The sequence below is a fragment of the Schistocerca nitens genome, chromosome 6 (genome assembly GCF_023898315.1).
Source record: "Schistocerca nitens isolate TAMUIC-IGC-003100 chromosome 6, iqSchNite1.1, whole genome shotgun sequence".
Taxonomy (NCBI): domain Eukaryota; kingdom Metazoa; phylum Arthropoda; class Insecta; order Orthoptera; family Acrididae; genus Schistocerca; species Schistocerca nitens.
This window is the reverse complement of record NC_064619.1, coordinates 523,330,407-523,349,949: the sequence shown is the minus strand read 5'-3', so window position 1 is coordinate 523,349,949 and position 19,543 is coordinate 523,330,407. Positions and strand designations below refer to the sequence as shown.

Genomic DNA, 19,543 nt, shown 5'->3' with positions numbered 1-19,543 from the left:
GATGACATTGTAATTCTGTCAGAGACAGCAAAGGACTTGGAAGAACAGTTGAACGGAATGAACAGTGTCTTGAAAGGAGGATATAAGATGAACATCAACAAAAGCAAAACGAGGATAATGGAATGTAGTCAAATTAAATCGGGTGGTGCTGAGGGGATTAGATTAGGAAATGAGACACTTAAAGTAGTAAAGGAGTTTTGCTATTTAGGGAGTAAAATAACTGATGATGGTCGAAGTAGAGAGGATATAAAATGTAGACTGGCAATGGCAAGGAAATCGTTTCTGAAGAAGAGAAATTTGTTAACATCGAGTATAGATTTAAGTGTCAGGAAGTTGTTTCTGAAAGTATTTGTATGGAGTGTAGCCATGTATGGAAGTGAAACATGGACGATAACCAGTTTGGACAAGAAGAGAATAGAAGCTTTCGAAATGTGGTGCTACAGAAGAATGCTGAAGATAAGGTGGGTAGATCACGTAACTAATGAGGAGGTATTGAATAGGATTGGTGAGAAGAGAAGTTTGTGGCACAACTTGACTAGAAGAAGGGATCGGTTGGTAGGACATGTTTTGAGGCATCAAGGGATCACAAATTTAGCATTGGAGGGCAGCGTGGAGGGTAAAAATCGCAGAGGAAGACCAAGAGATGAATACACTAAGCAGATTCAGAAGGATGTTGGTTGCAGTAAGTACGGGCGATGAAGAAGCTTGCACAGGATAGGGTAGCATGCAGAGCTGCATGAAACCAGTCTCAGGACTGAAGACCACAACAACAACAACATCAACAAATTAATCTGTAAGTATGGCTAAATGCTGAACATTTATATTTTTTTGTTTTTATTATTATTGTTATTAAATATAAAGATGTGATTTAGTATTTCCTACCCACCACCTTTTAACATATTACAATAATAGAAATTTCTTCTAGTGAACACAAGAATTTTTTTCTAGTGAATAGAAGAATTTTTAAGGAGAAACATGTTTGTTTTCAAATTTTACTTTGCTCTCTGTCAGACACTTTTATGTCACTGGGGAACTTGTGAAAAATTTTAGTTGTAGCATTGTGCACCGCTTTTTGTGCTAAAGACAACCTTAATGTGGAGCAGAGTAATGAATGTCCTTTTCCTTCTGTATTATGTGTATCATTGTTCCTATATATATATGTTAAACAAACTCAGTACTGTGGGAATCCAGAATGTTCTCTTTTCAAGGCCACATGTACACAAGAATGATACGTTAAGTGCCATTAGCCTCAGGGGAGTCTATGTTTTGGATGGACTAAGTGGAGTGACGCCCACTAGGCACACAATCTGTTATATTTTTTCTTATTTAGATTTTGCGTAACAGTCTCTTACTCTTTTACTGTATTCTTTAAAACTATATTTTCTTTACCTATCCAATACATGACAAGAAGAATACACGCTCTGTCTCTTAGACATTCAGTGTAACCACATATTGTGTAATGAAATTTAGGATTACTATGGTTAACGGTCTGTGTATGTTTCAAACATAAATTAATTAAAATACAATGGGTGTGCAAGCTGTGCAGCATGACAGAAGATTCAAAAATGGTTCAAATGGCTCTGAGCACTATGGGACTCAACTGCTGTGGTCATTAGTCCCCTAGAACTTAGAACTACTTAAACCTAACTAACCTAAGAACATCACACACATCCATGCCCGAGGCAGGATTCGAACCTGTGACGTAGCAGTCGCACGGTTCCGGACTGCGCGCCTAGAACCGCGAGACCACCGCGGCCGGCGACAGAAGATTCCATTCCTATCTACAGTCATCACAATAAGCAGAAGAGGAAGCATGGAAAAATGGTATTTTAACTATATGGGGCATGATCACTCCCTCGCAGGTATTTTCAGCTTCGTTAAGTACAAATACAAAGTTAAATGCATGTTGAGATTTCGTGTTTTGCTGAAATTTTCAACGATGATACAATAGTGGCATTTCTTTGTGTTATTTATTATAACCTCGTGGACTTAAATATGTAGATAAACAAATGATGAGCAACAAATAAGCTACCAGACTATGGCACAAATCAGATTGGCTGTTAGCGACATCACATTGAACAGGACAAAGAATGGGAAGGTCATACAGAGATTTGTGTGCTATCATCCAGCCTAGACCCAGATACAATTTAAATAGGGATATTTGGAGCTACTGCAGCATATTAATGGGAAATAAAAAGCCATAGTTGGAGCTACTGCAGCGTATTAACGGAAAATAAAAAACAGTGTACAAAGGAGTACACTCAAGATACAGTAGGTGAGTGAGCTTAGCAATCTGATAAGCAGTCTATAGCCATGAGATGTGACTCATTCAAAATAATCAAGAAAGGGGGAGAGTTGGAAATATACACTCCTGGAAATGGAAAAAAGAACACATTGACACCGGTGTGTCAGACCCACCATACTTGCTCCGGACACTGCGAGAGGGCTGTACAAGCAATGATCACACGCACGGCACAGCGGACACACCAGGAACCGCGGTGTTGGCCGTCGAATGGCGCTAGCTGCGCAGCATTTGTGCACCGCCGCCGTCAGTGTCAGCCAGTTTGCCGTGGCATACGGAGCTCCATCGCAGTCTTTAACAATGGTAGCGTGCCGCGACAGCGTGGACGTGAACCGTATGTGCAGTTGACGGACTTTGAGCGAGGGCGTATAGTGGGCATGCGAGAGGCAGGGTGGACGTACCGCCGAATTGCTCAACACGTGGGGCGTGAGACACAGTACATCGATGTTGTCGCCAGTGGTCGGCGAAAGGTGCACGTGCCCGTCGACCTGGGACCGGACCGCAGCGACGCACGGATGCACGCCAAGACCGTAGGATCCTACGCAGTGCCGTAGGGGACCGCACCGCCACTTCCCAGCAAATTAGGGACACTGTTGCTCCTGGGGTATCGGCGAGGACCATTCGCAACCGTCTCCATGAAGCTGGGCTACGGTCCCGCACACCGTTAGGCCGTCTTCCGCTCACGCCCCAACATCGTGCAGCCCGCCTCCAGTGGTGTCGCGACAGGCGTGAATGGAGGGACGAATGGAGACGTGTCGTCTTCAGCGATGAGAGTCGCTTCTGCCTTGGTGCCAATGATGGTCGTATGCGTGTTTGGCGCCGTGCAGGTGAGCGCCACAATCAGGACTGCATACGACCGAGGCACACAGGGCCAACACCCGGCATCATGGTGTGGGGAGCGATCTCCTACACTGGCCGTACACCACTGGTGATCGTCGAGGGGACACTGAATAGTGCATGGTACATCCAAACCGTCATCGAACCCATCGTTCTACCATTCCTAGACCGGCAAGGGAACTTGCTGTTCCAACAGGACAGTGCACGTCCGCATGTATCCCGTGCCACCCAACGTGCTCTAGAAGGTGTAAGTCAACTACCCTGGCCAGCAAGATCTCCGGATCTGTCCCCCATTGAGCATGTTTGGGACTGGATGAAGCGTCGTCTCACGTGGTCTGCACGTCCGGCACGAACGCTAGTCCAACTGAGGCGCCAGGTGGAAATGGCATGGCAAGCCGTTCCACAGGACTACATCCAGCATCTCTACGATCGTCTCCATGGGAGAATAGCAGCCTGCATTGCTGCGAAAGGTGGATATACACTGTACTAGTGCCGACATTGTGCATGCTCTGTTGCCTGTGTCTATGTGCCTGTGGTTCTGTCAGTGTGATCATGTGATGTATCTGACCCCAGGAATGTGTCAATAAAGTTTCCCCTTCCTGGGACAATGAATTCACGGTGTTCTTATTTCAATTTCCAGGAGTGTATAATGTTAAAAAGAATAATTTACTCATGTATATATATGAATCTGCATAATTACTAGGTTGGGTGGATCCAAGGAAGGATGACACAAATTGAAGTAATAGAATATCTACAGGGATACTATCCATTTAAATAGTCAATGATGGTTTGACAAGCCTGTGTCAGTGAAATATGGTGTCTTTGATGGTTCCTACAAAGGTGGAATACCGTTGGTTTTGAAGCTTACTTGAAATCTGCAAAGTAGATGAATCTACCTGTGTTTTTTAAGTCTGAGCTTTGTATGCTATTCATGACTTGGGGGATAATAATAAGTAGTAGTAGTAGTAGCTTTTTTCATCCATGGATCTCTTTTTACAAGGATATAGGACATGTCAATGTATTTACAAATTTACATTAATTTAAAATAAGCTAATTCGTGTACACATGTATTTACAGACTTCTAGTAAGAGACGATCATTAGATTTACTCATGGTATACAATATTTTTTTGCAAATAACTTATTACATAAATTAATGCCACATTGTTCACTCATATCTCACTATCAGTCACTGCACACACTATACACACATTGTTTCATAGCGCACACACACACTGGTGATCTCTGGGCCGTTTTTTGTACCGCAACTTCCCATTTGCTATCCTGAAAAACTGAGTCAGCATCCCTCCATAATGAGTGAAATGCTGACCTCAAAAAGAAGAACAGGCGTTAGTATTGTGCTGTGCATAGCTTGGGGGTAAGTAGTTCTAGAAAGGAAAAAACAAAGTGAAGGTGTTATGTGGAATGGTGGATATTTTATAACCATTATTATTATTATTATTATTTATTTGTATAACATATTTTATAAAACCCCTACTCTGTTTTAGCTAACTAATCCTTCAGTGTATAAAATGTATTGCATAACAGGTACTTTTTTTTAGCTGCCTTTTTAAATAAGTCTATTTTTGCAATTTGTTTAATCTCATGTGGTAATTTATTGTACAGTTTTACTCCTTGGTAGAAAATGCTGTTTTGAGTTTTATGTTTATTTTTTCTTGTTAAATGTACGTTGAGTCTCTCTCTTGTTGCGTGATCATGGACAGAGCTTGGTAAATGTATTCATGTGGAGCAGTTAAAATCCCCAGTGTTCTGAACAGATCTTTACAATGAGCTGGACTAGTATTTTTGGTTATTATTCGTATGGCTCTTTTCTGGAGTTTGAAAATTGTATTCGTATTTTGTTCATTTGTTCCCCAAAAAAGAATGCCATTGCTAAGAATTGAATGTACATATGAATAATATGTAACTAAAAGACACTGCATGTTACACACTGATGATAGGATTCTAAGGGCTGATCACATCCTGATCACATCCTGTTTGCAATTACCTTTGTGTGTTCACACCACTTCAACTGAGAGTCAGTATTCATTTCTAGAAATTTTGCATTTGTTACACAGTCGATAGAGGCGCCATCTACATTTAATTTAACATTATCATTTTTCCTCTTCAAACTGAAATTCATGGCATTAGTTTTCTTTATGTTCAGTGTCACTTTATTACTTATTGACCAATCATAAACATCCTTGAGAGTTTCATTTGCTTTCTCGGCAAGAAGTTCTCTTGTTTTCTCAGTGACTATAATATTGCTGTCATCAGCGAAGAGGATTTTTTCACCATGAGTAACACTACTGGGAAAGTCATTGATGTATATCAGGAACAGTAATGGTCCTAATATGCTACGTTGCAGAATCCCTATATTAATGTTTTTTGGTTCTGATAAGTGTTTTACTAAATGTTTAGATCTATTTGAAGTATGTGTTATCTCTATTCTTTGCACCCTATCTGTTAGGTATGATCGAAACTAGTTATTAGCTACCCCTCTTATTCCTAATGCTTCTTATTTATTTAATAGAATCGTGTGGTGAACTGTATAAGACGCCTTAGAAAGATCTAAAAATATGCCTGTGACACACTCACCTTTATCAAGAGCATCAAGTACAACTTTTGTGAATTCTACTATGGCTGACTCGGTATTTTTGTGAATCTACTATGGCTGACTCCGTATTTTTGCCACTTCAGAAACAAACCTGTGATTCGCTTAAAAGATTGTATTTATTCAGGAATTCATTAATCTGTCTTTCATAATTGCTTCTATTATTTCTGAGAATGCTGACAGCAGGGAAATGGACCGGTAATTTTCTATGTCATCTGCATTACCTTTCTACAAATGTACAACTCTTGCTCTGGAAATGTCCCTGATGTGAAGGATTCATTTATTATCTTTGTTAAGGGGCCTTATATAATCCCTATACATTGTTTCAGTATACACATTGGTACTTCATCTAAGCCTACTGACATCTTAATTTTTATCTTTTGAATTGTTTTACTGACTTCATTCTCTGTGGTTGGAAGTAACATCATTGTATTTAGTGCAACATTATTTACAGGTGTTATATTTGTTTGAAGGAATTTTTGCTGTAACTTCTCTGAAATACTTGAAAAATGCTTGTTTATGTAGTTTGCTAAGTTCTGTGGATCATTTATTACTTTATCCCCCTCCCTTAGCAGTATGTTATTCTGTATTTGTTTGCCTCTCCGGGTTTCCTTTTTTATAACATCCCAGACTGCTTTGCTTTTATTCTCTACATTATATATTATTTTGTCATTAAATGACTTTTTTGCAGCAATCAGCAGCTTCCTATAAATCTTTTTATACCTATGATAGAAATTTAAGAATTCTGGATCACTGCAAATCTTTTTCATGGAACTGAGGTGTTTAAGTGTTTGGGAGGACTTCTTAATACCTGCTGTTACCCATCGGTTTTTGTGAGATGTTGATACAAACACGCATACTTTTGGAAATGCCTTTTCAAAGTTCAATTTAAACAATTTGGAGAATTTAGAGAATTTCATATTCACATTGGTATGCAGTGTGGCAAAAGTTGCTAGTTCTTCAAAGTGTGTTACTTATTTAGCTTGATGACAGGGTCATAATGAAATAAGGGATTACATTTCCATTTTTCTTTACTGTAGTGTATCCCAGAGAGGGTCTGGATAAAAGTGAGTTTAACAACAAGAAATAACCCAATTTTTAAAATGCCTTGTGGAGGCAATATGGATTCACTTGGTTTTGTAGAGTTTTGTATGCTTTTTGCACAAGTAGTAAATGTTTGTTTGTTGATTGTTTATACCAGGGGAATTTATACCCTTTTTATAATATTTTAAGCTACATGGTTTGGTTTATAGGAGTTTTCTAGGGGTAGCACCCACACCAGTAACTTAGTGATGAAGTAAAACAATGTGAGGTTACTCTAAATAAAGAAGCAATTGAATTACCAGTCCTTCTTGGTGGCTATTCCTTAACTAGTATGCAATAACTGTAATATAAAAACTAGTTTATGCTCAGAACCTTGTCTTGGCCACACCTTACATTACAAATTTAAAGTTATGTGAAAAGTATGTTTATTTTAGCCAAAAAACACTTCTGTCACTTCAAGCAAAGTTGAAGTTATCTAGTCGTATATAACAGGTTTAGGTGAAGCCAAGTTAATTGTTGGATGATTTTACTGGCCACCTGTTTTCTGCTGTGACAGTTCTAGAGTCATTCAAAGAGAGTCTACAGTCAGTAGTGTTTAAATACACAGATCATGCAATACTAGTTGGAGGCAACTTTAACCTATCAAGTATAGACTGGGACATCTGTGGCTTCATTGCACGGAGTGCAGTCAGGACAGTTTTGCGGAGTACTTTAGAACACTTAAGTCTGCAGGCTTTCCTGGCCATTGTCACTGAAGTTAAAATCTCCTGGGTTGTTAGGCCGTGTCATATTTCTTCCGACAGTCAACATTTCAACCGCACTGCTGTAGATTGAGCACTGTCACCTTTTTTTATGGGAGTTTTTCCATGCCAATAACCTCCTTCTTCTGCGTTATCACAGGAAAACTTGTCTTACTATCCGGTGACAATGGCTTATCAATGGTAGCCCAAGATTTTTACTCAATAATCCCACTTTTCCAATACAAGTCCAGGAAAACTCACCTTTATAATACACTGATCTCTGATGGTGTTAAATGTAGTGGATACCACAAGATCCTGAAGAAAATCTCAGCAGAGGGTTGAAGCATCGATTATTTGAAGAAATGTGACATGACCTAACAACCAGAAGATTTTAACTTCACTGTAGAACACATTTTCCAAAAACTGTCTCAAGCAGCTAGTTCAGCAGCCCACAGGACATGGAAATAGACAGACAGGCCGTACGTTATCAGTGGCATCAGTATAGAGATGGGGATTAGTGATCATGATGTCATCATAGCAACTATGGTTGCAAAAGCTAATAAACCAGTCAAAAATGCTAGGAGAGCATTTCTGCTAAAAAGAGCAGATAAGCAGTTGTTAGCATCTCACTTAGACGATTAATTTCAGTCATTTAGTTCCAGTACGATGGACATACATGTGCCTAGTAAGTGAATTAAGGATGGAAAAGACCCACCCTGGTTTAGCAGTGAAATTCGGAAAATGCTGAGGAGTCAAAGGCTGTTGTACTCTCAGTTCAAAAGAGAATACACAAATGACGACAGACAAAAGTTAGTAGAGATTCATGTGTCTGTGAAAAGATATCTGCGTGAAGCATACAACAACTACCACAGTCATACCAAAAGATCTGGATGAGAACCCAAGAAACTTGTGGAACGATGTAAATTTGCTAAGCAGGTCTAAGCTTTCCATCTAATCACTGTTTGAACAGTCTGGTGTGGCTGTTGAAGATGGCAAAACAAAATCCGAAGTATTAAATTCTGTGTTTAAGAATTCATTCACTCAGGAGAATGGTACAAACATACCATTGTTTGACCATCACACAGAGTACTGTATAAACAACTCTTTAATTAGCATCCCTGGTGTAGACAAACAACTGAAAGGGTTGAAAACAAATAAATTGCCAGGTCCGGACGGAATCCCGGCTTGGTTTTACAAAGAGTACTCAGTGGTGTTAGCTCCTTACTTAGCTTGCATTTAATGTGAATCTCTTGCCCAGCACAAATTTCCAGGTGACTGGTAAAAAGTGTAGGTGACTCCTATATAAAGGGTGTTACAAAAAGGTATGGCCAAACTTTCAGGAAACATTCGTCACACACAAAGAAAGAAAATGTGTTATGTGGACATGTGTCCAAAAACGCTTACTTTCCATGTTAGAGCTCATTTTATTTCAGATCACATTAATCATGGAATGGAACCACACAGCAACAGAACATACCAGCGTGACTTCAAACACTTTCATACAGGAAATGTTCAAAATGTCCTCTGTTAGCGAGGATACATGCATCCACCCTCCGTCGCATGGAATCCCTGATGCGCTGATGCAGCCCTGGAGAATGGCGTATTGTATCACAGCCATCCACAATACGAGCATGAAGAGTCTCTACATTTGGTACCGGGCTTGCGTAGACAAGAGCTTTCAAATGCCCCCATAAATGAAAGTCAAGAGGGTTGAGGTCAGGAGAGCGTGGAGGTCCGCCTCTACCAATCCATCGGTCACCGAATCTGTTGTTGAGAAGCATGCGAACACTTCGACTGAAATGTGCAGGAGCTCCATCATGCATGAACCACATGTTGGGTCGCACTTGTAAAGGCACATGTTCTAGCAGCACAGGTAGAGTATCCTGTATGAAATCATGATAACATGCTCCATTGAGTGTAGGTGAAAGAACATGGGGCCCAATCAAGACATCACCAACAATGCCTGCCCAAACGTTAACAGAAAATCTGTGTTGATGATGTGATTGCACAATTGCATGCGGAATCTCATCAGCCCACACATGTTGATTGTGAAAATTTACAATTTGATCACGGAATGAAGCCTCATCCATAAAGAGAACATTTGCACTGAAATGAGGATTGACACATTGTTGGATGAACCATTCGCAGAAGTGTACCCATGGAGGCCAATCAGCTGCTGATAGTGCCTGCACACGCTGTACATGGTTCGGAAACAACTGGTTCTCCCGTAGCACTCTCCATACAGTGACGTGGTCAACGTTACCTTGTACAGCAGCAACTTCTCTGACGCTGACATTAGGGTTATCGCCAACTGCACGAAGAATTGCCTCATCCATTGCAGGTGTCCTCGTCGTTCTAGGTCTTCCCCAGATGTGAGTCATAGGCTGGAATGTTCCGTGCTCCCTAAGACGCCGATGAATTGCTTCGAACGTCTTCCTGTCGGGATACCTTCGTTCTGGAAATCTGTCTCGATACAAACGTACCGCGCCACGGCTATTGCCCCGTGCTAATCCATACATCAAATGGGCATCTGCCAACTCCGCATTTGTTAACATTGCACTCACTGCAAAACCACATTCGTGATGAACACTAACCTGTTGATGCTATGTACTGATGTGCTTGATGCTAGTACTGTAGAGCAATGAGTCGCATGTCAACACAAGCACTGAAGTCAACATTACCTTCCTTCAATTGGGCCAACTGGTGGTGAATCGAGGAAGTACAGTACATACTGACGAAACTAAAATGAGCTCTAACATGGAAATTCAGCATTTCCGGACACATGTCCACATAACATCTTTTCTTTATTTATGTGTGAGGAATGTTTCCTGAAAGTCTGGCCGTACGTTTTTGTAACACCCTGTATAAGAAGGCTAAAAGAACGGACCGCCAAAATTATATTGGTTTGCTTGTTCAAATGTAATAAATTTCCTAGACATGAAAAGCTCATATCCATGAATCAGCATGATTTTAGGAAGCATCACTCGTGTGAAACTCGGCTTGCTATTTTATCACTTGATCCGAAGTTCAGAAGAACGCGAAATCCCGAAGATTGGCTATTTACAGACACGCGAAATTTGGCACGGACTTCAATGTGAGATGCCTTTAATAGGTTCCACAGTGAAACATTGTCTCGAAATTTGGTAGAAAATCCGAAGAAATTCTGGTCGTATGTAAAGAACACAAGCGGCAAGACGCAGTCAATACCTTCGCTGCGCAGTGCCGATGGTACTGTTACAGACGACTGTGCTGCTAAAGTGGAGTTATTGAACGCAGTTTTCCGAAATTCATTCACCAGGGAAGATGAACGGAATATTCCAGAATTTGAAACACGAACAGCAGCTAGCATGAGTTTCTTAGAAGTAGATACCTTAGGGGTTGCGAAACAACTCAAATCGCTTGATACGGGCAAGTCTTCAGGTCCAGATTGTATACCGATTACGTTTCTTTCAGATTACGCCAATACAATAGCTCCCTACTTAGCAATCATATACAACCGCTCGCTCACCAATAGATCTGTACCTGTAGATTGGAAAATTGCGCAGGTCGCACCAGTGTTTAAGAAGGGTAGTAGGAGTAATCCATCGAACTACAAACCTATATCATTGACGTCAGTTGGCAGTAGGGTTTTGGAGCATATACTGTATTCAAACATTATGAATCACCTCGAAGGGAACGATCTATTGATACGTAATCAGCATGGTTTCAGAAAACATTGTTCTTGTGCAATGCAGCTAGCTCTTTATTCGCACGAAGTAATGACCACTATCAACAGGGGATCTCAAGTTGATTCCGTGTTTCTAGATTTCCGGAAAGCTTTTGACACCGTTCCTGACAAGCGACTTCTAATCAAGCTGCGGGCCTGTGGGGTATCGTCTCAGTTGTGCGACTGGATTCGTGATTTCCTGTCAGGAACGTCGCAGTTCATAGTAATAGACGTCAAATCATCAAGTAAAACTGAAGTGATATCAGGTGTTCCCCAGGGAAGCGTCCTGGGACCTCTGCTGTTCCTGATTTATATAAATGACCTGGGTGACAATCTGAGCAGTTCTCTTAGGTTGTTCGCAGATGATGCTGTAATTTACCGTCTAGTAAGGTCATCTGAAGACCAGTATCAGTGGCAAAGCGATTTAGAAAAGATTGCTGTATGGTGTGGCAGGTGGCAGTTGACGCTAAATAACGAAAAGTGTGAGGTAATCCACATGAGTTCCAAAAGAAATCCGTTGGAATTCGATTACTCAATAAATAGTACAGTTCTCAAGGCTGTCAATTCAACTAAGTATCTGGGTCTTAAAATTACGAACAACTTCAGTTGGAAAGACCACATAGATAATATTGTGGGGAAGGCGAGCCAAAGGTTGCGTTTCATTGGCAGGGCACTTAGAAGATGCAACAAGTCCACTAAAGAGACAGCTTACACTACACTCATTCGTCCTCTGTTAGAATATTGCTGCACGGAGTGGGATCCTTACCAGGTGGGATTGACGGAGAACATCGAAAGGGTGCAAAAAAGGGCAGCTCGTTTTGTATTATCACGTAATAGGGGAGAGAGTGTGGCAGATATGATACGCGAGTTGGGATGGAAGTCATTAAACAAAGACGTTTTTCGTCGCGGCGAGATCTATTTACGAAATTTCAGTCACCAACTTTCTCTTCCGAATGCGAAAATATTTTGTTGAGCCCAACCTACATAGGTAGGAATGATCATCAAAATAAAATAAGAGAAATCAGAGCTCGAACAGAAAGGTTTAGGTGTTCGTTTTTCCCGTGCGCTGTTCGGGAGTGGAATGGTAGGGAGATAGTATGATTGTGGTTCGATGAACCCTCTGCCAAGCACTTAAATGTGAATTGCAGAGTAATCATGTAGATGTATACTGGGATGTATGGCTGAAGGGCAACAGGCAGAATCCATATTTCTAGATTTCGAAAAGCATTTGAAACTGTACGTCAGTGCAAATTGTTAGTGACAGTACAAGCTTATGGAATAAGTTCCCAGATATTTATTTTTTTCTACATACATAAATGATCTAGTGGATATGGTGGGAAACAACCTGTGGTTATTTGCTGATGATGCTGTGGGGAGAGGGAAAGTGTCAGAGATGAGTGATTGTTGGATGATACAAGATGACTTGGACAAAATTCCTAATTGGTGTGATAACGGCAGCTGGCTGTTAATGTAGGAAAATGTAAGTAAATACGATGAATATGAAAAACCAAACCCATAATTTTTAGATAAAGCATTCATAATGTCCTGCCCAACACATTCATGTCTTATAAATATCTGGGCATAATGTTACAAAGCAATATCAAATGGGTCATGCCTGTGTGATTTGTGGTAGGGAATGTAAATGGTTGACTTCAATTTATTGGAAGAATTTTGAGAAATTGTGGTTCACCTGTAAAGGAAACTGCATACAGAACGCAGTGCAACCTGTTCTTGAGTACAGCTTGAGTGTTTGGGATCCACATGAAGTCCTCTTAAAGGAAGACATCGCAGCAATCCAGAAGCGAGCTGCAAGATTTATTACCAGCTTGAACAACACATAGTGTTATGGAGATGCTTCGGGAACTCAAATGGGAACCCCTGGAGGGAAGGGGACATTCCTGTCAAGGAACGTTATTGAGAAAATTTAGAGAACTGTTATTTGAAGCAGAGTAGAAAACGATCCTCCTGCTGCCAACATACATTTCGCCTAAGGACCATGAAGATAAAATACAAGAAACTGGCGCTCAGACGGAAGCTTATAGGCACTCGTTTTTCCCTTGCTCTGTTTGTGAGTGAAACAGGAAAGGACATGGCTAGTTGTGATACAAGGTACTCTCCACCGTGCACAATACTACACCTTGAGGAATACATATGTAGGTGTAGAGGTAATAAGTTGATGTGTTTGTTTTATATGAGGGCTTGCTAAAAAGTAATGCCTCTGAATTTCTTGTGTGAAAACTTCTAAAAGCTTTTTAAATAAAACAAATTTTTTAACATTCTACATCCTTATTCTTCCTGTACATACTTATTTCTCAAAATTGTTATCCTGGCTGAAAATCGCATGATGCCATATGAGGACTGTATAGAGGATGATCGATGACAGTGACCAGTCATCATTCCTGCTTCCTGTACATACTTATTTCTCAACATTGTTATCCTGGCTGAAAATCCCATGATGCCATATGGGGACTGTATAGCAGATGATCGATGACAGTGACCAGTCATCATTCCTGCTCCAAAATGAGAAATATCCTCCCCACCCCTTCAAACATTCGTATTTTGCCTCCCACCAAACCTCTGCAATATCTGTGTCTGCCTCTTCTACCCCTGCTCACTACCCCTTGCCTCATGGCCAACATCCTGGCAATAGACTTGTCGCATACATCTACAACCTACTTCACTTCTGTCACTGGCATCTCCTACCCCACTGCCGAACTGTGGCCAAGAAACAGCTAGACCACCCAGTTGCTGAGCATACCATACAACATGATATGCATCACTTTAATGACTGCTTTGTAGCCTGTGCAATCTGGATTCTTCCCACCAACAGCAGCTTTTCTGAATCGCACAAGTGTGAATTGTCCCTACAACAATCCTTCGTGCCTGTCACCCCCCCCCCCCCCCCCTGACCTCAATCTTTGCTATTTTGCCCATCCCATTCCCTGCATTCACTGCAGAACCACATGCACCTCCTACCCCACATCAGCTACATTCCTTCTCACACACAAGTAATTACAGTCTGGCCTTAGCACCTAGAGACAGTGGCCTTGTGTCTGAGTTGTTCTTGTGTGAGTTTTCTACTTCTGAAGAAGGACTTTGTCTGCAGACTGAAACACTTGTAGCATTCGTTTTTGTTGTTCTTGTCTGTAGTTCAGTGCTTCATCTGTTGGTGAGTAATAATCTGTTGAATGTTGTTATGCCATTGTGCACTCAAGATAATACTCACCCACTATGCCGAATTTATTGATGTCTTTTGTAAGTTCTTTACTTTAGAAATCAGTTAAAGATTGGCTACTGCGAATACATTGTGTCCTTTATCCATAGAACGAGTCATATAAGTCATAATACCCATGGTTTTCATATTTGGTCTGAGATATCAAAATGAGGTTGTCAATCTATTCTGAGGAGCATTTATTTTCCATATTAATACTTGAAACTGTTGTGTTATTCATTCTGTACTGTTTTGTACTTTTTTAACAGCATTTGATAGCTTGTAAACTGGTCTACATATTTCCAACCCACAACTACCATAAAGAAGCAAATGAAAACATGTTTCAGCAATGATTTAAGGACATTTGCACAAACACTGCCTCCATTTTACAGAACTTGATGAAGTGTCTGTAGGTGCTTCAGAACACAGGAGAGTTGCAACCAGCTAAAACGAAATAAATAAAACATTGAAAAAGAACAAAAATTATGGTATCTTATGGCTCAGAATGAACCATAGTGGCCTGTTAATGTTGTGTGTGAACAGTCCAAAAAATGCTGTTCTAAAAGTCTTAAGAGCAGCACCATTATCACTACCATTTTAATTGTATAGAATTCAGGAGGCCTCAAATTGAAGTATGTTAGGCAAAGTCCAACAAAAATATAAATTGGCAGAAGTAAAATGGTTGATAACAGGCACTGTAAACAAAACTTCCTCACCAGAGTAACATATTGTTGTGAACCATACAAAGGAAATAATATTGAAATGGGAAGAATGAATGTATAGTGTAAAATACATTGAGTAACTCATTATTTTGTTAAATTTTGACAGCTATTCTAGTGACCACACAGACAGTAGTGCAAGTGTTTCTCTACATGTATCCTTTTGGTGGTGCAACATGTTGGACCCAATACTGAGTTGCGTTCTCAGCTTGCAATTTTCTTTTGGTTGATTAGCAAATTTTTTACTTCTCGGCATTTGCTGATTGAGGATGAACACTTGTATTATTGGTGTTGTTCATGCATAATCGTGTAGTTACAATACTAACGTACAGACTGCAGTGTCTACAATTTTTGTTCCTACTGCCACCACAAACAGCACCCATCCCACAGCGAACAAAGACAGTGATGACAAAATCACACATTTTATTACATTCGCAATGTGCATGACACTATTGTTCTCATGAGCGAATGGCTTGCTGTATATCATTCTGCAACAGCGCCCCCCCCCCCCCCCCCTGCTCCCTCCACTGCCATCCGTCAGTCTTATTCAAACTATAATTAGCTGTCAAATGCAGCATACCACTAATGCTTGTTTGTCATTAATTCAGAAGTGATTTATAATATAAACATCAATGTGTTTAATTGTATACAGGGTGTATCATAATTCATGGCATAAACGCATTCAGCTGAAAGTACACTATACTAGAAGCAACAAAGACGGAATAAACATGGGGTCATAAATGCATACCTTAAGAGCTATGCGCAATTTTTCATCTTTGATACTTCCACATTTTGGGAAGTAGTAGTATGGACCAAAATAAGAAAAAAAATGTCCAGTAAACATGTGCTCTAAAATGCATACCTTAAAAGTTATGAGCAATTGTTCAGTAGTAGAGTTGTGTTTCCAAGTAGCAAAGATGAGCACGTGCTCCTAGCTCTTAAGGTATGCATTCTAGAGCACATGTTTACTGGACATTTTTTTTTTGTTTTAGTCCATACTACTACTTCCCAAAATGTGGAAAGCAAAGAGCGTGCAATAAAAGAGATTTGCTTCACAGTATCGAAGATGAAAAATAGCTCATAGCTCTTAAGGTATGCATTTTCAACCCTATGTTTACTGAGACTTTTTTTGCTTCTAGTACTTTCAACTGTATGCATTTACACCATTAATCATGATACACCCTGTACAGTAATGCTTATAAACCATCAGATTTACATCTTTTGATAAGTGATAAGGCTGATTTCCTTTATTACTGTTTTCTGTCTACGGAATGAAACATCTTCTAAAATACATGATGTAATAAGAAATATAATATTAGCATTGTTTCATTTGGAACATCAACGTCATCTTGAAGTACTTAGGTTTAACGTAACTTGTATAGTTTACATGTTGCAAAAGAAATTAAGTTCTCATCTAGTGTGAGTGGATAATAATAATGGGGTAGCGGTTACATAAGTGCTTCATAGAGGGAGATGGTTTAGTTCGGTGTTATGAGGAAAATGAAGAGGGAGCTGTGTTAGTTGAGACAGGGACAAAGTTGACAGTGTTAGTTAATCCTATTTGTGGACTTTAAGGACATAGATATTTCTACTAAGAGTGACTTTTAAGACTCAGCAAGTTTCATATATGAGGGGCATTCAATAAGTAATGAAATACTTTTTTTTTTTTTTTCCTCCGCCAATTTTGGTTGAAAAATGCGGAATTTGTTTTTGGACATTGTGAAATTTTCCTGCTTCAGCACCTGGAGTCGCATGAAGTTCTGATAGGTGGGGGCACTATACATAGCATTCAAAATGACATCTGTGACGTAGATGTGTTCCAAGCTGAGAGCTGTCATTGAGTTTCTTTTGGGAGAAAACTAGAGCATCGCAAATATTCATGGACATTTCTAGAATGCCTGCAGAGACCTGGCAGTGAACAAAAGCATGGTGAGCCATTGGGTAAGGCATCTGACGTAATAGCAGTGAAGTCGCACAAATCACTCCAATTCCCATCTGCCAGCTGTCCACACGCAGCTATGTCTCCTGTTGTGTTGGAATGTGCGGACACTCTCATTCGAGGTGATTGACAGATTACAATCAGATGCCTCACTGCTCAACTGGATGTCCACCAGTTGGGGTACTCACAGGTTCGTGCTCACTGTGTTCCTCACTGCCTGACAGAAAAACATACTGAGCAGTGAAGGATCATCTGTGCAGAATTGCTTGCACATTATGAGACTGATTATGACAACTTTTGTTGAACATTGTCGCAGGTGATGGAACATGGGTTCATCACTTTGAACCGAAAATGTAACAGCAGTCTGTGGAGTGATGCCAGACCACCTCTCCTCCTTAGAAAAAGTTCAAAGCCATACCCTCAGATGGTAAAGTCATGTTTTTAAAAATATTGGGAATCTGATATACCAGTATTTTAAAAAATATCAGTATCTGCTTTCGACAAATCGAAAAAAATTATCGACGGAAAAAATACAGATGTGTCAGCAAAAAAATATCAGCTGCACGTTGTAAATATACAGCCAGCTTTAGAGTTATATCTTTAAGTACTGATTTATTATTAGATATTCTGTACATCAATAAGCTAGCAGCCTGCTTGCCCTCCTTAGAGCAAGAATTGAAACGAAAACGATGCACATCACGCTTGGCAATAATCACTTTGCAACAATGGCAGCTGCAGGTAAGTGGCACAATAAAAGGTGTCCAATGGGTCAATCATTCGGTTTCATCACTTATTGGATTTGCCTGAAACACTTTATGTCAACTTCCATGTTTTTTCATTTCTGCAAATTTCAGTGACCTAGCACTTGTAGTGTCAAAATAGCATGGAGAAGCGTTGCAGTTTCTGTTCGTAGTGCTGAGTGCCGATTACATCAACATCTCTCCTCACACTTCTTTGCCCATCGCAAAGACCAATCTTGTTATTTAGATTTTTGTTCATCAGTTTCAGCAACTGATTTTGAAGAATGCCGAAGTGAAAGAAATAGCACATTAGTTGTATTGAAAATTGTTTTTCAACTTAACTGGTGTGCTGTTTCTTTACGTTGGATATCGTGTTATTCCATTTACACTGCCACCCCCAAGTGCAATCGGACTTCTTCTTTGTGCTTGGACTTCTTCTTTGTGGCATATACTTGCTTCACACAGTCGAAGGGAAAGTGTGGAAGTTATGAAAGCTCAAAAAGTAATAAGACTCCTACACACAGTGAAAGTAAAATTATGTTCTACTACTATTCCAAAAGAACAACTTAAAATATTATTGAAAATTGCGGAAAAAAATAATATAAAATGAAAATATCAGCACTCATTATCTCCACATCAACATCAATATATTGGTGGGAAAAAAAATGTTGCCAATACTTATCGATATTTTTTGGAAAAAATATCAATATTTTATCATCAGCCCTACCCTGAAGGGGTTATTCTGTTTGATATCCTCCCTCATGGTGCAATGATCAGATCTGAAATGTACTGTGCTACCCTCAGGAAATTAAAGAAAAGATTTCAGCATGTTCATCACCACCAAAATGCAAACAAGCTTCTCTTTTTCCATGGCAACACAAGGCCTCACATAACGTCTGTGCACCAAAGAGAAGCTCACAAAACTTCATTGGATTGTTCTTCCGTATCCACCCTACAGCTTGGATCTTGCAGCTGCCAAGTTCCATCTGTTTGGTCCAATGAAGGATTATTCCGTGGGAAGCAGTATGTGGATGGTGGGGAGGTTATTGAGAGCAGCAAGACATTGGCTCCGAAGTTGAGCTGTATTGGAATGCTGAATAAAACTTAACTGCTTCCAGAAAAAATGTTGAATAACATACTGAATGCCCCTCATAAAAAACCATGTCTGATAGAATTTAGCACAAATTACAGATCACGAACTTACAGTTTGCAGCAGTGTTGGCTGTCACTGACTTGCTGATAACTGGTTTTTATCCTGTCTAACTAAACATATAAAGTGCGCCACATTAGAAATCTATGGGAGCTTACACAACAGGAAGTGTACACAACTGAAGATTTTCAGAGTATACGATAAGGATCAATATTGTGTCTGCTATTGTAGTATATCACGGTGGTGTGCAAAATGTAAGAGTGAAATAAACTTTCACATGATGTGCCACTGCCAAGTATCATAGCTCGATGAAACTTGGACCATGCATACAACCAACTGCTGCGGCACAGTACAGAAGGTATCTGAAAGAAATATGCAATTAGACGAACAGAAATGACACTTTTATTCAAAGATAACATTTATACTGAAGTGACAGCAGTTCATGATGGTCCTGTGGACATTACAGAAGGTTCTTAATATGGTATGTGATCACTGTGGACAGCAGTGCATGCTCTGCAATTTGCTCCAACAATGTTGGCAGAG

The 19,543-nt window shown here is 40.0% G+C and overlaps 1 protein-coding gene across 1 annotated transcript in view; it reads left to right on the top strand.

The window, feature by feature from the left end:
* LOC126263439 (mutS protein homolog 5-like) overlaps positions 1 to 19,543 on the top strand; it is a 265,557-nt gene that overhangs the window by 102,375 nt on the left and 143,639 nt on the right. The gene's annotated exons all lie outside the window — the stretch shown is intronic.